The sequence below is a fragment of the Equus asinus genome, chromosome 15 (genome assembly GCF_041296235.1).
Source record: "Equus asinus isolate D_3611 breed Donkey chromosome 15, EquAss-T2T_v2, whole genome shotgun sequence".
Classification (NCBI taxonomy): domain Eukaryota; kingdom Metazoa; phylum Chordata; class Mammalia; order Perissodactyla; family Equidae; genus Equus; species Equus asinus.
The window spans coordinates 940,025-963,255 of NC_091804.1; the positions used below are offsets into that span (position 1 = coordinate 940,025).

Here is a 23,231-nt window from a genome sequence, read left to right on the forward strand (position 1 = left end):
GATACAGCATCCATTTATGACAAAAACTATAAATAAAATGGGTATAGAAGGAAAATACCTCAACACAATAAAGCCATATTTGAAAAGCCCACAGTAAATATCATTCTCAATGGAGAAAAACTGAAAGCTATCCCTTTAAGAACAGGAACCATAGGAGGATGCCCACTGTCACCACTCTTATTTAACATAGTATTGGAAGTTCTAGCCAGAGCAATCAGGCAAGAAAAAGAAATAAACGGGACTCACATTGGAAAAGAAGAAGTGAAACTGTCACTCTTTGCAGACGACATGATTTTATATCTAGAAAATCCTAAAGAATCCACTAAAAAACTTTTAGAAACAATAAAGGAATACAGTCAAGTCACGGGATACGAAATCAATGTACAAAAATTCGTTGCGTTTCTATACACTAACAATGAAGTAGCAGAAAGAGAAATTAAGAATGCAATCCCATTTACAATTGCAACAAAAAGAACAAAATGCCTAGGAATAAACTTAACCAAAGAGGTGAAAGATCTGTACACTGAAAACTATAAAACATTGTTGAGAGAAATTGAAGAAGACACAAAGAAATGGAAAGATATTCCATGCTCTGGGATTGGAAGAATTAACATCGTTAAAATGTCCATACTTCCTAAAGCAATCTATAGATTCAACACAATCCCAATCAAAGTTCCAACAACATTTTTCACAGAAATAGAACGAAGAAGCCTAAAATTTATATGGAACAACAAAAGACCCTGAATAGCCAAAAGATTCCTGAGAAAAGAACAAAGGTGGAGGTATCACACTCCTTGATTTCAAAATATACTACGAAGCCATAGTAACCAAAACAGAGTGGTACTGGCACAAAAACAGACACACAGATCAATGGAACAGAATTGAGAGCCCAGAAATAAACCCACACATTTATGGACAGCTAATATTCAACAAGGGAGCCAAGAGCATACGATGGAGAAAGGAGAGTCTCTTCAATAAATGGTGTTGGGAAAACTGGACAGCCACATGCAAAAGAATGAAAGTAGACCATTACCTTACACCATGCATAAAAATCAACTCAAAATGGATTAAAGACTTGAATGTAAGACCTGAAACCTTGAAACTTCTAGAAGAAAACATAGACACTATGTTTTTTGACGTCAGTCTTACCAGCATATTTTCAAGTAACACGTCTGCCTGCGCAAGGGAAACAAAAGAAAAAATAAACAAATGGGACTACATCAAACTAAAAACTTCTGCACAGCAAAGGAAACCATGAACAAAATGTAAAGGCAACCTAACAATTGGGAGAAGATATTTTCAAACCATATGTTAGATAAGGGGTTAATATCCCAAACATACAAGGGACCCATGCACTTCGACAACAAAAAAAACCAACAACCCAATTAAAAAACTGGCAAAAGATCTGAACAGAGATTTCTCCAAAGAAGATATACGGATGGCCAACAGGCAGATGAAAAGATGTTCAACATCATTAGCTATCAAGGAAGTGCAAATCAAAACTACAATGAGGTATCACCTCACTCCGGTCAGAATGGCTATTATTAACAAGACAGGAAACAACAAATGTTGGAGAGGATGTGGAGAGAAACGCATCCTCGTACACTGCTGGTGGGAGTGCAAACTGGTGCAGCCACTGTGGAAAGCAGTATGGAGTATCCTGCAAAAATTAAGAATACATCTACCATATGATCCAACTCTCCCACTGCTGGGTATTTATCCAAAGAACTTGAAAGCACAACGGCATAAAGATACATGCACTCCTATGTTTATCGCAGCATTATACACAATAGCCAAGACATAGAAGCAACCTAGGTGCCCATCAAGGGACAAATGTATAAAGAAGATGTGGTATGCATACACAATGGAATACTACTCAGCCATAAGAAATGATGAAATCCAGCCATTTGTGACAACATGGATCGTCCTTGAGGGCATTACGCTGAGTGAAATTAGTCAGAGGGAGAAAGTCAAATACCATATGATCTCACTCAGAAGATAAAAACAATGACAAACAAATACCTAGCAACAGAGATCGGATTAGTGGTTACCAGAGGGCAATCGGGGCTGGAGCAGGGCAAAAGGGGTGATTAGGTTCACATGTGAGGGGATGGACTATAATTCGTTTTTGTGTGTTGAACATGATGCAATCTACACAGAATTTGAAATATAGCATGATGTACATCTGAAAGCTATATAATGTTATAATCCAATGTTACTGCAACTAAAATGATAAAAAATAAAAACATAAATTAAAAATTTTTTTTTAAATAATGAAAATTTGCTACCAAAACAACACAGTAATGATTCATAGAGGTAACATATTAAGAGGATACCAAAAGTGCAAATGGAATATTTACTACATATACATTTTTTTTTAATCCCAGACTGTGCTTTACCACCTGCCTTTGCCTGGAGGAGTCACGCCTTGCATGCTGATAACAATTCTGGGCACAGTGAAGCCTAATGCAAACAGGTGAACAGCAAGATTAGCAAGTCTGACGTATTTGTTGATTGGATTAGAATTTTTAAAACTACACATTTAGAATCTTGGCTATACCACAGGACGGGATTATCCCATAAATCAATATGTATTCCCAATAGGGGGACAACGTTTCCCTCACTGAATCTTAAACCAGAAGAATCAAGAATAAAACAGAGTCCTACTCTCTGAGGACAAAGAGGAAGAGCAGGAAACCCATTCTGTTGGTAATTCCTGGCAGTGAAAGTCTTAGAGGTCAAGGAAACGTGAAGCTTTTGTAATGTGATACCTGGCCGTCCCTCCACCTCTGAGCCATACATTGTCTAAAAACTCAAGCATGCACTTTATGTCTACATGCCCGTCAAAAACAAGGTGTGAAAACAAAAAGACCCCACTGGACATTGTTCTGAGTTGGTCTGAGCACTTGAAAGTGATGCCACTCTGTCCTGATGTGCGTGCAAATCTCCCCGCAGTTGTGCAGGTCACAGTGCAGTCTCAGACCTTGCAAGCTCGGCTGCCATTTCCATCTTCATAGTGGGGGCAACAGCAGGGTCACAGATTCCTATGGCGTCAGCCTGGTCTACAGATGACAAGTGGCAGGATGGAGAACCCCAGTTTTTCTGAGCAGACTCTATATACTTAGAAGATTTGAACAGATTCCTCAAGTTACAAGACTTCCTCAAAATAAATCAACCTTTGCCACTGGAACTGGTTTGACTGAGGTGAGCTAGGATGGGGTAAGATTGGAGCTAACAGGTAAATCTGTGCTGATCCATGGCTGCCCTGGGATGCCTGGGCCTGGTGATCACCACTGGTTATACCTACGTATAGAACAAGAAGGCTAAGGATATCCTGAAGCTGTCCAGTACGCCCATCCCTGAGGTCAGTGGTACCAATAAAGCTACTGCAGCCATTAACTCATCTGTGTTTCTGGGTCTTATGGACAGAACACAAAAGGCACAAATTCAAGCTATGCACACAGGTTTATTCAATAATCTGCAAACAGACTCCATGAGTGTCTGTCACCTTGTTCCTGGTGAATCAAAGGGAGCCACCTCCTCTGTTAGCAGGAGATAGACTCAGCTCTGATCTGATCATTTTACATCCAAATGGCCCACTCACTCCAACCTCCAGCCAGCTTCTCTGGTTCTGCATGAAGGTCACCACCCTAAGCCAACTGCTACTTCCACACAGCCTATACAGCTTCTATAAGCACAGTTCTTCCCTGCACAATAAAGCTCGCCTCATAGCAAAGTACAAAACATATATATCCTCTGCCTATGTCCTCATCCATCTTTCCTCCCAACATAAGGTAGGACCCAGCACACCTTACCCTGTGCATACAGCACTCATGATTTGTTAATATCTGCTCTCCTCCCTGTACGACCCCGCTCATGCAGGACCACACTGATATATATATCTTTGCTTTATTTAGGGTTATTGCACTGGGAACGTTAGCTCCAGTAACACTAGAGATGCAGACTGACACTGCGGCCGGTCAAAACTAATTTTGGTTGAAGTGGTTAAGGTGGTCTAAACTGAAAAAGCTATTGCTTGGTCCTGCAAGTTCTATGTGAGGAATTACATGAAAAAAAAAGAACGCTGAAGGTGGTAGAGATGACAGTATCTTGCTTTTCACTGCAGAGGAAATATAGGCATTGGATATTCAGTGAAATACAAATTCTATTGCCATTGGCTCTCTTCGTCCTTTCCCTGTGAATTTAATCATTGGAAGATACAGTGTGGTGTATGTGTCCATTACTGGGTGAATCAAAATATCCAGAGAATCATTGTTAAAAGGTCTAGAGTGCAGACGTTGCTTTAAAACCAGAGCACCTGCTGATTCTGATGTCAGTGCTCTACGGGGTTCGCTGAGACACTGAGGGAAAGAGTCAGTGCTTCGACAGCCAGGACTTGTGTTTGCCTTGACATCCAAGTAAAAGAACTTGGGTCAAAAAGCCAAGCAGCACTTTCGTTAGTTCCACTTCACATCATGGAATGTTTATCACATTTATTGTCACGACTTTACAACTTAGCGACGGAATACTGAACTTTAACAATGTTGTCTAGTTCTGGCTGTGTCAGGACTCGGCTTTTGGTTAACATTAGGAAGCCAAGTATTTGAAAGCTCTTATTTGTGTGACCGGTTTGCCGTTAATAGGTATTAAAAGCAGGCTGGCAGGACAGGAAGGAGGTAACAGTTATTCTCTGCAAAGTAAAGCATAAAGTGCCCTCAAAGTGGCCCTAAACCTCTGTGAGAAAACCTTGAGGAGCTTTCATGGGTAGAGGCGGTAAAGAGGGAATGACAGCTGACTAGAATGACGTGACCAAGACAACGAGGCAAAAAACTCAGCACGTTGTCTTGCTTCCTGTCAGATGCTTCTGTGTTACATCCAGTCCTTGGCCCAGTGTACCGTCCAGTGTATTTTCTGTTTAGAAAATTGTCATGTATCTATACAAGGATTTGCTCTTGAGAAAACTGCATGTTCTTCACTTGATACAAATGCACAGCTTGAATCATATTACTAACTCTGGTTTTTGGTTTAAAACAGGCTTGCTTGAGATTTCAAGAGAGGGCATGATGTCGCCTTCCACTTTAACCCGCGCTTCAGTGAGAACAACAGGAGAGCCATTGTTTGCATTACAAAGCAGGATAATGTCTGGGGAAAGGAAGAAAGACAGGTGGTTTTCCCCTTTGAAAGTGGTAAACCAAAGTAAGTTATTGCTACTATGAGATATTGAAAATGTCTGTTGCTCATGGGACTCGCTCGAAACCACAATGCCCTTGAAATGAATTTTTATCAGCTCTCCTGAGACACCTAACTAGGACATCTCCTCCCCATCCCAGGGGACCAGGCACTGCAGGCTGGAACAGGGCAGGAGCGGCTGTCGTGCTTGCGGCCACCACTCTGAGTTTAAGCTCTTCTGGAAATGAGAAAGATATTATCCTTAATAAAGAAAGGCAGAAAGTCTTTACAGTGCAGTTGGACTGAGACTCGCTTCCTTGAATCAACACAGTTGGCACGGCAGTCAAAACTAAAATCTTTTTTTAATTCTAAAATGAATACGTGCCTGTTTTATGAAAAAAATTATATATTTTTAAAGTGGCTAAAAAGTCCTCCATCCTTCATCCCTTCCACCATCCTCACAAAAGCTGCAGCTTGGCGAACATCTTTCCAGTATTGTCTACGACACACAGCACACTTTCTGTGTTTAAGTGCTGCTTCAATAGATATTTCCTAGGTGCTCCCTGTTGGGCCGTGGCTGGCTGTAGAGTGGGCAAAAAAACAGCTTGACTGTAAGCTCCTCGAGGGCAGGGAGCGGAGGGACCCTATGCTACATCTGGTGGACGTCTTTTCCTCTTGAACATCGTTACCCAGTGCTATGTCATTGTTTACGTGTGTGATAATTCAACCGGTACTCTATTGATGAAAATTTGGAATATGGAAAATTCCAAACAAATAAAACCTGGGAAGGTTAATTTATTTATTTTACTGAAATGCTGTAATAACTATCCTTATAAATCTTTGCTCCCTAGAAGAACAATTTTATTCAAAGTATAGACACGTTTAAAATTTAGGGAAGATATTGCCAAAGTGCCCCTTCTGAAGGATGTGAGGATTAACAGAGCCACAAGCTCCTGGAAGAGTGTGTTTTCCCTGCTCTTGCCAAAACTGGTTATTACAGAGCTTCGTAACATTTGCCACTCTATTAGGGGTGTCCTACTTTCGTGTTTATTTTTTACTTTTATGTGTTTTAGACCATAAAAAACTTTAAGTTTTAATGTAAACTTTATGTTTTTATTAATGTTTTCCTTTATGGCTTCAACTATATATTTTTTCTAACAATTTTATCATTTTGTTTTGTGTAAATCTTTAAATAATCTAGAGTTTATTTTTGCTGTAAAGTTACTCTTTCTGCACTTTAATCAGTTCCACAAATGATCTTAAAGATGGAACATCGGGCATCCTGAGCTCAGGCTGACTGGTTTTGAAATTAGTGGGCATTTCTAACAGTTCTGCGTATGTGCCATTTCAGATACAAGTGCTGGTTGAAGCTGACCACTTCAAGGTTGCAGTCAGAGATGCTCACTTATTGCAGTACAATCATCGGAAGAGAAATCTCAGAGAAGTCAGAAAACTGTGAATTTCTGGTGACATAAATCTCACCAGTGCTTCGCACACTATGATATAATCTTAAAGGGGCAGATGCTTTTTAAAAAAATGAAATTGAATGTAAACTTTGCACATTTAAAGGGTTTATGTACACTATGAGTGAAGTTTTACCTCTATTCATCAATGTCCTACTTGTAAATCATCCATTTAATAAATACTGTAAGAGTTACCTATCTTCATATGTCATTTAATCATATGTGCATTTATTTTCAATAATGCACAACGGAAAAAGAAATATGTAGCAATATTAATACTGTGTTGGAGTCTCCCAAAGCTTTCTATACTTCCTAAAATATTTTTTAAGACAAGAAATAGAAGTAAATACTATCCTCAAATTAACCTCTCTCTTCCTGGGTTTCATAAAAACCAGGAGATGCCACAAGGAAATCATTCTCCCATTTTCTTACTTCAGGAAATAAAATATATTCAGGAAATGAGAAAAGCAGAAAGAGTTTACCCATAGATGACCCTTGACCCATAGGCAATTACTGTTAGCATTCTATTTCTTTTGACTCCTTTTAAATCCTATTTTGTCTCTAAACTATACTTCACTGCTTTCAAATCAGTATTGGAGACCGACATGAGACTATCTCCCAATAGGTTTTCTTGGTTTTTATGAAATCTCTAAATTTGTAGGGGGGAAAAAAGTCATTTCTTAATTAAACATATATCAGATTCAAAAGTTTAATAGTTCCCATTGTCAACATTCTTAACTATGCCTTTCTGCCCTTCCTTTCTCCCAGCAAGCCCAAAGAATAATAAAATTTCAAAACTAGGTTGTGGTCACACGACTTCATTTTATAGAAAACCAAAATATTATTGTATCTATTATTGTCTCTACAATACCATCTTCTCAAGTACTTTAAATTGCTCATTGTCACAGGCTGGTTTCCCCGGGAAGCAAAGAGATCAGAATGCAAGTGGTTTATGAGGGAGCGCTCTTGTGATCAACTGCTGTAGGGACAAGAAGGTACAGGATTGGGCAGAGGAGGACATGGGGCATGGATGCCTCAGCCCACCCTGCAGGGGAGCTGAAGCTGGGATGATCCTTTAGAGTAGTCAAGAGGGGGACAGGTCCTTATAGCTGAACTCTAGTCAACAAGTACCGGCCACCTGGGAAACAGGGCGGAAACGTGGGTGAAGGGTCTGTCTTCACCTGAGGCCGTTCTCACATGGGATGATAACTGACTGCGGGCTGTCTGCGCTTCCGATGACTAGAGGAGTTAATTCTTCAGTCCTTCAGAGGGATTGGGCAGCACATCACAGCACATTGTAAAAACTACATAAATCCCTTAACCTAACATCTGGTCTGGACCGCCCTTCTCCTATGGTTAAATGGAAGAACATAAGCTTTGGAGAAAAGAGGGAACTATGTTTACACAAAATAACTCCTCTGAGCCTCGGTTCCTTTGTCTATAAAATGGGCAGTACAGCACATCTTTTGTAGGGTTACTGTGGTTGCTAAATATTGTTTGCAAAGGGGTCGTCATGTAGTAGGTCTTCAATAAATGGAAATGCCCTTTCTTTTTGATTTTGGAAAGGCTCTTGTTCTACTCAAGCAGTTTCCTTCCATTTGGTCTTCACAGAGTTTTCTCATGCCTCATGGTTCTAGAGTCCAATAGCCCAGGAACACTCTTTCTAGTTGTAGGAGACACTGATGGCTGCCTTCCCATTTATTTCCCATTTCTATCCCCTACTGACTCCTATTGATCTGCAGATGGGCAAGTGGTATCAGTTGGCCCAACCGAAGGGAAAGACACAGTTCTGATTACCACCCACAGCCATCTTATGACCCTGAAAGGACCCAGCCTTGGAGAAGCCGACCACGAGGGTGACCAAATGAACTATGAACCGAATGTGGACCTTGATGCCATCACTGAGCTGCTGATAGTAAAGTGCCTCGAATCATCCTGATGACTTAGTTAAGCCAGTTTGAGTTCACTTTACTGCTACTTAACAGCCAAAAGCTTTCTGAACGATTCAGTAGTAGATCTTATTAAACCTACCACAGAGAAAAACCTTGCTTACAGACTCTGTCTTACTCTCATCTACTTTATCCTCGAGGGCAAGTATTATTTTATGTTGCATATTGTTACTTTGTACTCACCTCTTTTACATGTTCCTGGCTCTGCACCCTTAGTAAACCCTAACTTCTATATGTATTTCTTTGTTCTGCATGTCTTGCTTGAATTATTCATTGACAGACTTAATGAATAAAAGCTACCTTAATCTCGGGTAAGACTAGGCATTCTGGGAACATTCCTCACACAGCCTCCCAACTGCTCACATGGACTTGATAATAAACACCGTCTCCCCCACAAGCCGAACATATCTTCCTTTGACAACAGAAGTGGATGCGTTTTCTTTTCTTGTTTGCAAACCCCTAATCTTGAGGGGTTATCCATAAAGTTCCTGCTTGTTTGGTCAACACCTCCAACCCTCAGCCCATTTGCTGACAGAAACAACTGGACCCAGGTCTGGTCACAAGCTTTAGCTACTCCGAGTCTTCTTGCTGCTCCGTTATTCTGACGGTCCTGTCTTCTACAATCTCATAGGTGAGTCTCTTATAAAAGAACATTTCAAACCCATCGTGATTGATCTAATTCTCTTCAAAGGAAGAAGGCATTTCCTTTAAAGGTTGTCAGTTATGTCAAAGGAAAAAGGCAAAACTTTAATGGGCACCTCTAATAATTTGATCATTTGAAACAGCAGCATGTAAACTGAGTTCAGAATCCAGATAGCTCATCTAAAGAAACGCAGTACACCTGGAAAATGCAGCCTGCAAAGCTGCTCAACACCAGCAAATTTAAGAGTTCAAACTAAGAACAGCGTATGAAAGGATGTAAATATTTCTGTCAAAGTTTAACACATTTTGATTAAACTGAAGAATGTTCATAAGCTGTGAACATACTTAGCTTAAAGTTTTGTTTTTTTTAAAGATTGTCAACAGTTGTTATCTCAGTTGCCAATGTTTTTCTTTTTTCTTTCTCTATTTCTCCCCAAAATCCCGCCGTTACATAGTTGTATATTTTTAGTTGTGGTCCTTCAGTTGTGGCACATGGGACACTCCCTCAGCGTGGCCTGATGAGCAGTGCCATGTCCGAACGAGTGAAACCCTGGGCCACTGCAGAGTAGCGCACGAACTTAACCCCTCGGCCACGGGGCCGGCCCTAAGCTTAAAACATTTTAAACAAGAGAGGCTAGGCACAGTGCATTTTTTATTCTGCATAAAGTAAAAAATATCCCCACTTCCTCTGAAAAACAGTATCATATCTAAAACACAAATAGTTAATAGTAAATATTAACTATTAAGACATTACATAACACTATATACATGAACATGAATCCATATTCTTTAACTTTTCAGTATTCAAAGAATACACTGCAGCATGGAGATTACGAAAACAATGTTTTGCTTTTTTTTAATTCACAGTTCTTCTGGTTGATTTCCATTAGGAGGCGTTCGAGGTGAAAAGGCAATTAAGCCCCCACCAAAGGAAGAGTGTCTGGTGTGCTCCTGTCACCTCTCCTCCACCTGCATGAAGGGATCACTGCACCCCGGGCGTGGCTAGAGAACAAAGTCAGAGAAGTCACTAAAGTAACACTCAAGTTTCACCAACTTAGTCTGCAATATTGCAAGTTAATAGTGGATTAATTAATAACATAACATTTTTGTACCTAATAAAATTATTAACATAATGATTATGCTACTTTCTAGCAGATATAATGTCGAAACTATAGCTTTTTTCATTGAAAGGGTGATTAACACATAAATGGACTCAGCAGCACATGCAGAATGAATAAAACTGAGGCCACATCTTAAGCCACTTATGTAGAGTCCACAAATCCTAACCCATAGAGCCGCACTTAATATGCCTTTTACTAGTCGGATCCTGTGGGATCCTTTCCTCTGTTCCCCCTCAAGCCCCAGTTCAGGCTCAAGTGATGCCATGGAGCAAGTCATAATTTGGGTGTGAAAGGGACAGGGGGACCAACAAAAAACATATCAAAAAATCAAAATTCTAATATATACAGAAGTAGAAAAGAATTCACAAGGAGAGTAAATTATAAGGTACTAAGATTTATCAGCAAGATAATGTATAGATAACTGTAAAGTACTTGTAATCATATTACTAATATATGAAAAACAGAATATTGTGATTCATTAGCTTCCAGATTTACTTATAAGATCATATATTATCAGAACCTACCATTCTGAGTTCAGATCTAGGAACAAGATGAAGTCAAGTTTCTATAAATGGGCCTTATGCCGAAATGCCTGACCCTCTGGTCTCAGCCTGCGATTAAAGGCAGCTGGAACCAAGAAGGACCAGAGTGTGGGTCACAGTGACACACTTCCTTCTGCCCCTGAGACACCTGGCCACCCAGAAGCCTGAACACCAAGAAGGCATCTTTGAGAGCCAATGAAAGCCAAGATAACAGAGGTCCTGAAGGAACTGGTGGCTTCAGGAAGCCAAGCATTGGCCAGGCTTCATGAGGTTAACAACAGCTGCTGCTGTTTGATCCCACACTTGCCATAATGAATTGTTTACATTCTGAAATCAAAGATCAACAAACCAAGGCCATTCCCTGAGCCATTTTAGCAATTGCCCTGGAAAATTTCAAGGTAAGGCTGTACACCAGAGTTTCAGCCGGGCTACACATTAAAATGACCTGGCAAAGGTCTATCCCAGATCGCTGAACTGCAACCACGTGGAAGGGCAGAAAACCAGGGCAGCAAACACTCAGTGGGCAAGACAGCACTGCTGCATCGTGCCCGTGCCAGCGGCCCTGAACACGAGGCAGACGCTCTGCCTGAGAGGGGCAGAGGGTGGACCAGGGAAATGGAGCCCTGAAGTTACAACATGCTTTAGGAACATAACACATTCATATCCCTCTCCTCATAAGAGATTAAACATGTGCCCCTGTGCCTGGACATGAGGCAACACGGGAGAGACGAGAGCGTCCACGGGAAGGCTGCCCAGAGGGCTGATGCTGGAGCTGGAGTCAGAGGCAAGAGGTCACCAAAAGTAAAGGCTGGGAGCTTCCAAATAAAATAGAACATAATTAGAGTAATCTAAGCAAATTAGAATGAAAACAGCCAATGACACCTGAAGCTAGGCTAGACATCGTGTCCCCAAGCGCATGCTTCAGATGGGTGGAAACCTTGCCTTACACTTTCCTGCATCACTTAGAAACACCTGCATAACCCGGGCCACATGTTAGATATTCATGTACTCAACCGACTTGTCACAGCACATTTGACACATAAGTCACATAAGGAAATATACCTTCAGAGCTTAATACTAAAACAAACTATATTTTAAAGTATGTAAACATGAAATTTTGTTCCCATTTTGATAAAAATGAATAACAAATGGATTTCTGAGTTAAAAAAAAAGATCTAAATTTTAAACTGCATTTCAGTTAAAAACTGAGTAATATTCATTTTATAAAACAAATCTAGAATATAAAAGAACTTTTCAGATTAAGTTGGAAAATTTACTGAATCAAGATGATGGCACTCAGTCATGAGATTTTTATTATCAAATACTGCTGAAGAAAAGAATTTTTAACTTTTTAAATATTCTCACAGTCAAGGGTTATTAGAAATGGACAAAGCTTTGAAAGATATGAGAAGTTCCATATATCAAATGCTAAGACAAAAATATAGATTATCTTATGCTATAACAGTTTTTCAATGTTGTTAAATTTTTTTTAGCAAAATTCTCATCCTTAATTTCAGCATAAAAAGGGACTTCTACAAACAAATCTCATGCTTGTAACATTAAAGGTGCCCAAAACAATCTCAATGAAGAACCCAGCTGGGGAACATGAAATGTCTGGCCAAGGTGATGTTTATTTTGCGTTAGGCACCAGCCAGAAGAGCACCACAGAGCAGCAGAAGAGAGGAGGCAGAACTATCACACGCTATATTATAACAGAAACGCAAGAGCCCTTTCCTAATGCATGACAATCACAACAAAGTAGGTAGGAGTAGGCATTAGGGAAGAAAAATTGGTCATTTTGAAGAAAGGTTTGACGATGTGTGTTGAAAAGGAAGAGAACTAAAAAAACTTCAGGGAATTTCTCTAATTCTGAGTCTTTACAAACAATGAAGGATCCCAAATAGTTTGGTCTAATGTAAAATGCTACTTATATCCAACATGGATTAGTATCTGCTGTTGATTTTATTTTTTTTTTGGTGAGGAAGATGGCCGCTGAGCCAACATCTGTGGCAATCTTCCTCCATTTTGTATATGGGATACCACTGCAGCATGGCTTGATGAACAGTGTGTAGGTCTGTGCCCAGGATTCAAACCAGCAAACCCTGGGCCACCGAAGCGTAGTGCACAAGCCCAGCCACTATGCCACCAGGAAGGCCCAGCCCCTGTTGTCGATTTTTAATAGGTCTACCACAACTGGGCTCTACCTCAGCTGATTTCCTTGGAATATTTTGAAATTAGCACATTTACTGTGTTTCAAAAGTTCTGGGCAAAAGTTTTGATACAAATGAAGATAAAACAACATCCACCTTCCATAAGCATCATTTTTTAAGCACAGCCAGAGAAGTGTGATGGTTTGGTGCCTAAGCTTCCTTTGCATCTGAAATTCTCATCCAGCCTGGCACCAACCTGAAGGAAATCACCTCACTCCTCATCATCTCCCTTCCCTCTTGGGACCTGTGACCTTCCTCCCAGGACCGTGGGGTTAGGGGCTAATAACAGAAGTGAAGTTACTTAGCAAACACAGAAAAGCAACTTTAGGAGATTTGTCACTTCAAGTAATCTAATCCCATCCATCAAACGAAATCTGCAAGTGTTTGGTGGTGAGGATGTGGTCTATTTTCCAGAAATCACAGACAGCTTATATCACTTCCTGTGAAAATTTTTTCACCTCCTGTACAAGCTCCTATCCAACCCAAATACTTTTCTTAAGTAGTCTCAGCAGAAAAACTAACCTGAGAACGATTTAACGGGACTTTCGATTCTAAAATATCCAGCGTCAAAGGTTATATGACCAACTTCCTTCGGCCCTCAGCCTGCTCTCCCTGCTGCATCCTCTCTCTCATTGCCTTCTTCACAGCAGCAAGGCGACCCCCGTCTGGGATCCCAGCACCATCCGTTTTGGTTCACTCGCTATACCTGAAACAAATTTGTCCTACAAAGAGAAATTATGACATTTACTAAAGCAACTCGTTACCACCTTATAAGAAAAATAAATAAAGCATACCTGAAGTATTTCACACATCCGTCTTATACTTATCAAGTTCCTAGTTTGTGCTAAACGTGCTAGGGGTCAAAGGTAAAGGGCAAAGTTCCTGCCCTCAAGGAGTTAGTCTAGGCTGTTGTTGTCATTTAATGTAAACAAAGACAAGACCCCTCAACATGTCTAAAAACTGATGGAAAAGAGAGAACAAGGCTAACTGATGGAGAGGTCAATGAATAAGAGGTCTGAGGGAATGGTTTCAAAGTACAGATAAAAGATTAGTTTGATTTTACTTGTTCAGTAATCTTAACAGTGGCCTATACAATAAAGTAGGAGAGGACCAGGAGGAGGGAGAAGCCAGGAAGAAATGGCGGCAGCGCCTGCAGTGTCCCCCGGGGAGGCTGAGCCGGAGATGGAGCCCGTCCCCGCAGCGAGGCCGGCACGGACCCCCTCCCGGTCACGGCCACTGAAGCCTCGGTGCCTGACGGCGAGGCCGACGGCCAGCAGTCCTCTCCTCAGGCCGAGCCGCCGCCGCCGCCGGGGGAGCTCGCCCGCAGCCCGGAGGCGGCGGGGCCGGGGCTGGAGGCCGAGGAGAAGCTGCCCGCCCGCCGGGTGCTGGAGCCGCGGCAGCCGCGCTCAGGAAGGGCCCGACCCTCGCCTTCCCCTGCCCGCCGCCCGAGAGCCCCCGGCTCCCGAGGAGCGCCCGGAGCCGCCGCGGCCCCAGCCCGCAGCCCCGCGCTCGTGCCGCCGGCGGGCGGGACTCCGCGCTGTCGCAACTCATCCCCGCTCGGAGGTGCGGGTCACGCTGCACCCCGTCACTGAGGACGCGCTCGTCGTGTCGTCCCGCCTGGGGAGAAGCTCTTCTCCGGGGTCCTCATGGATCTGTCCAAAAGATAGGAAGTGCAGAGACTCCCTTTCACGGCTCTCCATTCTGTTTCCTGCAACAGCACACACTCCGATGGTTTGGGCCCCGTGGGACCCTTGTGACAGTATTTCCCAAAAGGGAATAGAAGGATAAACCCGAAGCTATGCAGCTTCAAAGTAACACATTCCAAGAAGGGACAGAAGTCCAGCGAGAAGTGAGTGGTGCTGTTCCTGGGGATCCCCCTCCTGTCCCGCCTCCCCAGCCGAGCTTGGCTGAAAGCCTGTGGACTTCCAAACCACCTCCTCTCTTCCACGAAGGAGCACCTTATCCTCCCCCTTTGTTTATCAGGGACACATATAACCAATCGATACCTCAGCCACCTCCGCGGAAAATTAAGCGACCCAAACGAAAGATGTACAGGGAAGAACCTACTTCAGTAATGAATGCTATTGAACTACGGCCCAGGCAAGTCCTGTGTGACAAACGTAAAAACAGTGTTGTTGCTGAAAAAAAGGAAATTAGAAAAGGTAGTAGTGCAAGTGACTCTTCTAAATATGAAGATAAAAAACAGAGAAATGAAAGCATAACTACTGTGAACAAAAAACTGAAAACTGACCATAAAGTGGATGGGAAAAACCAAAATGAAAGCCAGAAAAGAAACGCTGTGGTTAAGGTTTCAAATATTGCTCACAGCAGAGGCAGAGTAGTCAAAGTTTCTGCTCAGACCAACACATGAAAAGCTCAGTTAAGTACTAAAAAAGTGCTCCAGAGTAAGAACATGGATCATGCAAAAGCTTGGGAAGTGTTGAAAATTGCCAAAGCAAAGGCACAAAAGAAGCAAAGTGAAACCTCTACGTCCAAAAATGCACATTCAAAAGTCCCTTTCACACGCCGCTATCAGAATCCTAGCTCAGGTTCCCTTCCACCTCGGGTTCGTCTAAAGCCACAAAGGTACAGGAATGAAGAAAATGACTCCTCTCTGAAGACAGGACTTGAGAAAATGCGGAGTGGCAAGATGGCACCCAAGCCCCAGGCTCGCTGCACCTCTACCCGCTCAGCAGGTGAGGCCCCTTCAGAAAATCAGAACCCCTCAGACGGCCCTGAAGAGGCCAGCTGTGCGGTTCAGGACACAAACGAAGTGCTTGTGCCTGGTGAGTAGGAGGAACCACAGACACTGGGCAAAAAGGGCAGCAAAAGCAATATCTCTGTTTACATGACCCTAAATCAAAGAAATCTGACTCTTCCGGTGCGTCAGTGTGTAGCATTGATAGCACGGATGAGCTGAAATCCTCCAACTCTGAGTGTAGTTCTTCTGAAAGCTTTGATTTTCCTCCAGGCAGTATGCACGCACCTTCCACCTCCTCCACTTCCTCCTCTTCAAAGGAAGAGAAAAAGCTCAGTAATTCCTTGAAAATGAAAGTCTTTTCCAAAAACGTCTCTAAATGTGTCACAGCAGATGGCAGGACCACATGTGTAGGGGACATTGTTTGGGCCAAGATATATGGCTTCCCTTGGTGGCCAGCCCGTATTCTTACTATAACTGTGACCTGGAAAGATAACGGCCTTTTAGTTCGACAGGAGGCCCGGATTTCATAGTTTGGGTCTCCAACAACGTCTTTCCTTGCTCTTTCGCAACTCTCCCCCTTTTTAGAAAACTTCCAGTCATGCTTTAATAAGAAGAGAAAGGGCCTGTATCGCAAGGCTATCACAGAGGCAGCTAAGGCTGCCAAGCAGCTGACCCCTGAAGTGCGGGCTCTGTTGACACCGTTTGAAACGTGAACATGGACAGGAAGGTAGGCAAGAACCATTGGAAGGCGCCACAGATCTCCTAATTTAGTTAGGAGTAACTTCTATGAAATAGCCTGGCCAAATTGGAGAGAGAAATTGCACTCAGTTGGCTGCTTTTTTTATACTTACCTTATAGCCATTTTTAGACTGAGAAGCTTAAACTGAAGAAGCAATCAAATTTTGTCTTAAGGAAGTGAGATTTTAGCAGTATTTTTGAGTTTTGATGTCTAAAACCATCCCAAGGCAGAGGAGCCATAGCCTCAACTGAAAATGAATTTTTGCAGGGACTGTTAATTGCCATTTGTACCTAGTACTGTGTGTATGTGTGTATATATATGCAGACACGTACATATGTGTGTGTGTATATACACATATATATATATAATATAGCCTGTCACTATGTGAGACAGGTTGCATATTCGGGATTGCAGTAAGGCTGGTGAGCTGGGGGGAATAGTGTGGATATTTAATGACTACTTGCTTTTTAATTAACGAACACTTAGCCTTTCTATGTGCATAATGGTGCAAGAATGGCGCATAGGTGTCTGAAAAACTGAGATGCTTGCTATTCAGTTGCAGACTGGGTACCTAGCCCAGTATTTGAGATTGAGACTGTCACAGCTGGCTAGGTTTGAATCATCACTCTCTCTCTTTCATCCAATGGTAATTTAACAAAAACTTTCAAACTTCTGGTTTGGGAATTTAGATAGCTTTGTCTTTGGATATGTAAATAGTCGATTGCTGAATTTGGTCAGATTTCCTGACTGGCTGTTCCTAAATTCTTAGGATACGTCCTAGTAAATTACACTTTATGAATTAATTGTCATATGTGTAATTGTTGCATTTTGGACGTACCTAATTTGATAATTTTTAAAAAATATTTTCATTTAAGGTATCTGTTTGCAGGTCAGAAAGTGAGAAAATGTAATTGTGTAATGCTCTGAAATGTAAAAAAACAAGCCGTAAATAAAATCAACTAAATCCAAAAAAAAATAAAATAAAATAAAGTAGGAGAGAAACACTGGGGGTAAGGGGCAGAATTACAAGGCTCTGATATAATGCTATCTTGACACAGCCATTATCTGCGTAGCTGGTGGTGTTATGTTCCCAGGACTAAGCACCAGATAAAAAATGCCCACAGGAGGTCCAAATGTCCCAGCATCCTTCCTGCTTAACAGACTTGAAATTCATTCAGTCACTGTCCTCAGGGCCTTTGTCATTAGTAAGACATTACCAATGTCTTACTAAGACATTACTTCATTAGTAAAATAAGGAGACTTCATTAGTAAAATAATCCTAAAATAATCCTTTAATACTCTAACATCTTAAACTCCTAAGACAGAATTCAAAACACAGTTTTTATTTGGATTACACAGCATAATAAAGTACCAGTTTAGAAACCTGATTTTACAACCACAGGCGTTCTTCTAAAATCTAAAAGAAAAAGTGGCAGGGCTCCAAGGTGGCTTGAGAAGTAGCAATCTGAACCAAAAGCTTGGAGTTAAAATATTTTAGGAAAAAAATTACTACAAATAGATAAGAATGGAATCTATCATGTCAACAAAGCCAATTTTACAGAGAAAATAGGAACTTTTCCATGATAAAATTTGGGAAGAAGAGAGAGAGTCTAAGAGTCATTGTTCCTCTTTTCTCCTTAGAAAGTTCCTTCATTTTGAAATACATCACGCACAAGAGTATATAAAGCAGAGAGATGGCATAGCCTGTGGGTTAAGAACATGGGTTCTGGAGTGAGAAACCCAGCTCCACCTTGGGCACGTGCTCGAGTCTTCCTGGCCTCAGATTCCCCACCCAGGGATAATGGCACCCACCTCACAGGACTGCTGTGAGGATTAACTGAGTCCATGTGTGTAAGGGCCTGGGAAGCATAGTTGGCACATACTAAGCATTATATAAATTATTTACTACTGCTATCATTACTACAAAACAATGGATAGGTACAGTCTAAAGAATAAAACACACTGGTACATACCACTCCTTAGCAACTCAGAAGCTCTCAGGGGGACCAAATCCAATCCCAGCCACCCCCCCCCCGCCGCCCCCAGAAATGACCATCCTGAATTTTGTGTTGACCTTTCCTCACTCTTTCAAGACAATCAGGACATTGTAAGTAATAGATGACACGTTTTGTGAAATGATGAAAAACCTGAAGCTAAATGTTTCTAAAGCTTAAATTCATTAAAGTAAAAGAGTCTATATTAGAAATCCACAAATTTACCTGAAACACATCTTTGCTCGTATTGCTGGCTTTCTCCCATCCACACTCCTCAAGTATGGTCAGACTGTTGAATTTGTGGCGCAGATCCTGTATCTGTTAATAAATAAAGCACAAGTTTATCAGATTAATGCTAACCATATTAAATTTACAAACTAATGAACAAAAGTTTCAAAAAAATTGACAATGACTTGGACTGGTGACATAAATTTAGACTGTCATTTTCAATTTAGTATTGAAATCACTTCTTATGGTAAAATTATTCATTGTTACTTTATGTTATAAACCTCAAAAATCTACATAAAGGATGTCATATGTGAATAACTCTCCTAAATTATTTTGATGACTAAAATGGTAGGAGAGATATCCTAAATTATACAGTGTGAACACAATCTCTCTCCCTTTTGTTGTTCTTGTTGTTGTTTTTTACAGTTTATGTATCCCTTCTCCTACTGAAGAACATATTCGTTGCTTCCAAGTCTTGGCAATTATGAACAAAGCTGCTATAAACATCTGTGCACATTTTTGTGTGGACACAGGTTTTCAGGTCATTTGGGTAAACACCAAGGAGCGTGTCTGCAGCATCGTATGGTAAGACTGTTTAGTTTTGTAAGAAACTGCCAAACTGTCTTCCAAAGTGGCTGCTCCATTTTGCATTCCCAACAGCAATGAATGAGAGTTCCTGTTGGAGCAGAAATCAATGAAATTGAAAATAGGAAATCAAGAGAGAAAAATCAATAAAACCAAGAGCTGGTTCTTTGAAAAGATCAATAAAATTGATAAACCTTTAGCCAGGCTAACTAAAAAAAGTCAGCCATCACTGCTGATGCTATGAACATTAAAAATATAATAAGGAAATACTATAAACAACTCTATGCCCACAAATTTGATAACTTAGATGAAATGGATCCAATTTCTTGAATGATATCAACTGCCAAAACTCATATAAAGAAAAATATATACTCTGAATAGGCCCATATCTACTAAAAACATCAAATCAATAATTAATAACCCTCAATGAAAGAAAGGACAAGGCCTAGATGATTTCACTGGATCATTTCTACCAAACTTTCAAGGAAGAAATACCAGTCTATAATCTTTTCTAGAAGATAGATGCAGAGGGAACACTTCCTAACTCATTCTGTGAGGCCAGAATCACCTTAATACCATACCAGATAAAAACATTATAAGAAAGGAAAACTAAATATCAATATTTCTTATGATCGTAGATGTAAAAATGCTCAGCAAAATATTAGCAAATCAATTCAACAATGTATAAAAAGAATTACACACCATGACCAAGCAGAATTTACACCAGGTGTGCAAGGCTGGTTCAACATTTGAAAATCAGTTAATGTAATCCATCACATCAACAAGCTAAAGAAAAAAAATCATACTGTCTTATCAATAGATGCAGAGAAATCTAACACCCATTCATAATAAAAACTCTCAGCAAACTAGGAATGAAAAGGAACTTCTGCAACTTAATAGAAAATGTTTACAAAAAACCTACAGCTAACATCATACATAATGGTGAGAAACTAGAAACCTTTCCACTAAGATCAGGAACAGGACAATGATGTGCCCTGTCGCCGCTCCTTTAGAACATCGTACTGGAAGTACTAGCTAATGCAATATGATAATAAAAGGATATATACAAGGCAAACAGATTGAGAAGGAAGAAATAAAACTGTCTTTGTTCCAAGAAGACACAACTATCTATGTAGAAAATCCCAAAGATCAACATATAAACTCCTGGAGCAAATACATAGCCTTGTATCCTACAGGGTACAAGGTTAACATGCAAAACCCAGTTTCTTTCTTATATACCAGCAATGAACAATTGGAATTGGAAATTAAAAATACAATACCACTTACATTAGCACAAAAATTGAAATACTTAGGTAGAAATATAACAAAATGTGTACAGGATACACATGCAGAAAACTAGAAAGTTCTGATGAAAAAAAATCAAAGATCCAAATAAATGAAGATGTATCCATTGTTCATGAATAAGAAGACTCTGTTGTTAAAATGTCAGTCCTGCCCAACTTAATCAACACCATCACAATGAAAACCCCAAAAAGTTATTTTGTGGATATTAACAGAGTGATTCTAAAGTGTATGTGGAAAGGCAAAAGATAGTGAATGTACTATACTGACTGAGAAGAACAAAGTTGGCGAACTGACATTACCTGACTTTAAGACTTACAATAAAGCTACAGCAAGAAGACAGTGTAGTTCATGAAAGGACAGATAAACAGGTCAATGGATTAGAATAGAGAGCCCAGAAATACACCTATATAGTCAACTGTAAATAGTCCTTTAGGAATGTGATGATGAAGTGGGGGTGTGTGGGAAGAGGAAGTGTTCTATAGTCCTGTGATTAGGTCTCAGGATTTTAGTAAGCCTGTGCCTCAGCCATGAACTTGATAAGTGCTTCTCAGGACTATTTACAGTAGCTCCTTTTACTCAGTTCATCATGTCTGCCTAACAAGATACAGCTACAAGGCATACCAACAGGCAAAAAAGAAAATTTGATGAGACAGAGTAAACAATAGGACAAGACGTGGCAGGGATGTTGGAATTATCAGATTAGGAATTTAAAGTAACTATGATTAATATGCTACGGGCTCTAATGGATAAAGCAGACAGCATGCAAGAATGATGGGGAACATAAGCACAGAGATGGAAATCCTAAGAAAGAACCAAAAAGAAATGCTAGAGATAAAGAAACACTGTAACAGAAATGAAGACTATCTTTGATGAGCTGATTAGTAGACTGAACATGGCAGAGGAAAGAATCTCTGAGTGTGAGGGTATCCCAATGGAAACGTGCAAAATTGAAAAGCAAAGAATCAGACTTAAAAATACAGAACAGAAAATCCAAGAACTGTGGGACAACTACAAAATAGGTGACATATGCATAATGGCAATACCAGAAGGAGAGGAAAGAGAGAAAGGGACAGAAGAAATATTTGAAACAACAATGATTGCAAATTTCACCAAAATAATATTAGACACCAAACCACAGAAGCAGGAAGCTCAGAGAATACCAATAGGATAATAGCCAATAAAACCTATGCCCAGGTATGTCATTTCAAATTACAGAAAATCACAGGTAGAGAAAAAGTCCTGAAGAACCCAGAGGGAATAAACACCTTACCTATAGAGGAGCAAAGACAAGATTTACATCCCACTTCTCCTCAGAAACCATGCAAGCAGGAAGAGAGTGGAGTGAAACACGTAAGGTGCTGAGAGAAAAAACCTACCAACCTAGAATTCTGTACCCCGTGAAATTATCCTTCAAAAGTGAAGGAGAAATAAAGACTTCCTCAGACAAACTCAAATTTAGGGAATTTATCACCAGTAGGCCTGCCTTGCAGGAAATGTTAAAAGAAGTTCTTTAGAGAGAAGGAAGATAATATACAGATCAGCAACTTGGATCCATACAAGGAAAAGAGGATCAGAGAAGGAGTAAGTGAAGGTAAGATAAAAACTTTTAGTTTGTAATTACTAATTTCTTTTAAAGATTTTATTTTTTCCTTTTTCTCCCCAAAGCCACCCCGGTACATAGTTGTATATTCTTTGTTGTGGGTCCTTCTAGTTGTGGCATGTGGGATGCCGCCTCAGCATGGCTTGACGAGCAGTGCCATGTCCGCAGCCAGGATTTGAACCAATGAAACACTGGGCCGCCTGCAGCGGAGCCCGCGAACTTAACCACTCGGCCACGGGGCCAGCCCCTTTTAATTACTAATTGATCCAACAAATACGTTTGTTCAAAATAATAATAGCAACAATGTATTCAATTATGTATGCTTATGTATACATAATATGTACACATATAAATATATGCTTATGTATGCTTATATGTAAGTTAAGTGAATGACAGCAATGATGCAAGGGAAAGGAGGGAGGAATGGGGGTTATTTTGAAGTGGGATAGTGTTATTGGAAAGTGGACTTGGATTAGTTGTAAGCATTGTAAAGTTGAGTGAAACATTAGTTGTAAAGTTGAAAACTGTAGGGCAACAACTGAAAAAAGTAAAAAGGAGAGAAAGTACAATTGTGTAAAATGCTCAATTAAAATCACAAAAGACAGAAAAAGAGTGGAAGACAAAACTAGGACAAAGAACAAGGGTAAAAAATTTTTTAAAGTAACAAATATGGTAGATATTAACCAAACTATATCAATAATTACTTTGAATGTCAATCGTTTAAACGTATCAATCAAAAAACAGAGATTGGCAAAGTGGATCAAAAAACACAACCCAACTATATGTTGTATGTAAGAAACCCAGTTTAACATAAAGATACATATAGGTTAAAAGAAAGTGGATGGAGAAAAATATACCATGTTAATAATAATCGAAAGAAAGCGGGAGCAGCTATATTAATTTCAGACACAGCATATTTCAAAGCAAGGAAACTTATCAGGGATAACGAGAGGTATTACATAATGATAAAGAAGTCCATACCC

The 23,231-nt window shown here is 40.4% G+C and overlaps 1 long non-coding RNA gene and 1 pseudogene across 14 annotated transcripts in view; one reads left to right on the top strand and one right to left on the bottom strand.

Moving 5' to 3' along the window:
- Window positions 1-7,798: 7,798 nt before the first annotated feature.
- Window positions 7,799-23,231, bottom strand: part of LOC106841784 (uncharacterized) — a 61,935-nt gene continuing 46,502 nt past the window's right edge. For 3 of the 14 annotated variants that reach the window (XR_011494491.1, XR_011494497.1, XR_011494488.1), the window contains 3 exons: window positions 18,756-18,848; window positions 13,619-13,818; window positions 7,800-10,225 (listed from right to left, as the gene is read on the bottom strand). This is a non-coding gene — a long non-coding RNA (uncharacterized lncRNA). Of the gene's footprint in view, window positions 10,226-13,618; window positions 13,819-15,971; window positions 16,107-18,755; window positions 18,849-23,231 lie in introns of those variants that run through there. The other 11 variants (XR_011494490.1, XR_011494493.1, XR_011494501.1 and 8 more) reach the window with 9 other exon arrangements.
- Window positions 13,812-16,727, top strand: LOC123277464 (PWWP domain-containing protein 2A-like; annotated as a pseudogene).